The 2,290-nt window shown below is 40.0% G+C and overlaps 1 pseudogene; it reads left to right on the forward strand.

Annotated features, from left to right (window-relative positions):
• The first annotated feature begins 1,278 nt into the window (after window positions 1-1,278).
• Window positions 1,279-1,994, forward strand: LOC111373800 (annotated as a pseudogene).
• Window positions 1,995-2,290: the final 296 nt, after the last annotated feature.

A 2,290-nucleotide genomic window follows, 5' to 3' on the forward strand; every position in this document is an offset into this window, starting at 1 on the left:
TTGAATCTATCCGGAAGGGGGTAGGACAATATTTCAGGAGTAAAGGGAGTGCTAGGGGTAAAGCCTGTTGCCCCCTTTGCTTTCTGTACTAGGCCCGCGATAATTCCTTTTTAGATGATTCTGGTAAGTTCACCTGACTCTATCGTTACTGCCCTTGAGGCCACGGTCATAGGAGATACACCCGAGGTTCCAACACCGTTATCTGGAATGTTTTGTGGAGCTCGAACTCGAGCTCGAGCAGCTGCCATAAGATCACCGTTCGGTGTCAGTGTATGTGATGGGTGTGAGTTCCTTTGGCTTAACAACTAAGTTAATGCGATAACTTGTTGGCGGAGCTCTTCGAAAGCTCCGGTGGTAATGACAGCCGGTGGTTGTGCTGCCATCTCTGATGATTCCTCTTGAGGGATAGGATGATCTTCAGGGGGAGGATTTGCAGCAGATGAGCTTGCTGGTGGAAGACCTGATCGTATATTCACCATTGCTTTTGGTAGCCCTTCCCGCAGACGGCGCCACTGATGCTAACAAAAAATTGTACCTGATAAACAGCGAACTTGTGGTATGAACTTCGAGCTTGGATCTCACAAATGAGCACAAACAGTCTTCTGATACCTGAAACAAAAGGCAACGAGGTGTGTTCTCGTCGCCCCTCCGATGCTTAAGTCAAACGGGGAGATTAACGAGAGAAGGTTTTGAATTAGCAATAATGAAAAGTGTACCTTGATGTTGAGCCTTGACCAAGTATTTATATGCATTGGTGGATGAGCTGTAGAAGGATTCTACTACTGAAAGAGTCATTTTCCCCTTAGGTCTAGGTGTTGGAGTTTAATTAGAAGTGTTCTGTTCGAGTTCTAATCAGGGAAGGAGTAGATTAAGATATGATCTACTTTTTGGAGATTAAGCCGGTGGGAATGTGCCAAGTTTAAGGCGGGAATGGTTGAATTAAAGCATAACCTCGACCTAAATAAACCTCGACCTTATACCGACATAATACGCCAAGATCAACCCGGGGGTCCAAGGCCGAGGTCGAGACTTGTGGTCGTAATGAGGTCGAGTTCGGGGGAATCAAATCTTAGTCATCAAGCTCTATTTGAAGAAAGAAATTATTCCAAAGAATCGATATTTCTTTCAATTGTTGGATCTCTCTAAATTTATCATAAATGTCATTCCTCAAATTTTATCAATTATTCTGTTTTTTTCTTCCATCATGCAGAGACAAAGACCTTGTGAAGAGGATTGGTACTGCAACTGCCCTTGAAGCCTGAGCTACAGGCATGTTTTATGTCTTTCCTCCTTGTGCTGTGGTATACAATATTACTCATACAATTTTATAAATACCTTAATTTTCACAAACATAGACTATTGAAGAATGGAGACAATGCTAATAAACCTATGCTTCCACTTCCCAAAAAGACATTGAAAATCTTAGTCGTTGGAAACCATGCTAACAATCCTGGACTGCAATGTGGTGGTTGGACAATAACTCAACAAGGACAAGGTGGCGACAATCACACTGTAGGAACCACAATCTTTAAAGGGTTTTAGACTGCAGTTCATCCAAGTAGAGAAATCATTTATAGTGAAAGCCCGGACGAGGATTTTGTAAAATCCATCAACTTTTCCTATGCCGTGGTTGCGGTAGGAAAACCTTCATACGGGGATAATTCGAACCTCACTACTCTTCAACAAGATTTAGACACAATCAAGAATGTTTTGTGACAATGTTAAGTGTGTGGTTGTTCTTGTATCCGGTCGACGTTTGGTGATTCAACCCAACCTTAAAAAACATAGATGCATTAGCGACTGCTTGGCTATCGGGAACAGAAGGCCACGAGGTGGCCGATGTCCTCTTCGGGGACTATGCGTTCACCAGAAACTTGTTAAGAACTTGGTTCAAAACAGTAAATCAGCTTCCAATGAATGTTAGTGATAAATATTATGATCCACTCTTTCCCTTTGGTTTTGGACTCACCACAGAACCAATTACGGCTACTTAGATTGATTTTCCTTTAGTGGATAGCATTTTTTTCGTTTGGAACTTTATTTGCAAATTTCATATTCGACAGTTTAATATAATATAGAGTTTTTTCTTTTACCGAATAAGAATAAAAAAGGAAGCTAAAATCATGTTCATGGTTTTTTTTCTAAATTCATCTATTTATTAAATTATACAATGAAATTTGAACCTAAGAATCTATTTATCAAACTATAATGTCACATATGAACTAAAGTCTTTTTATTTAAATACTATCTATTCTCATGTTTGATGTAGTTAAAAATCATTTTTTTAGTA

This window comes from Olea europaea, unplaced genomic scaffold (genome assembly GCF_002742605.1).
Source record: "Olea europaea var. sylvestris unplaced genomic scaffold, O_europaea_v1 scaffold11661, whole genome shotgun sequence".
In the NCBI taxonomy this organism is placed as follows: Eukaryota; Viridiplantae; Streptophyta; class Magnoliopsida; order Lamiales; family Oleaceae; genus Olea; species Olea europaea.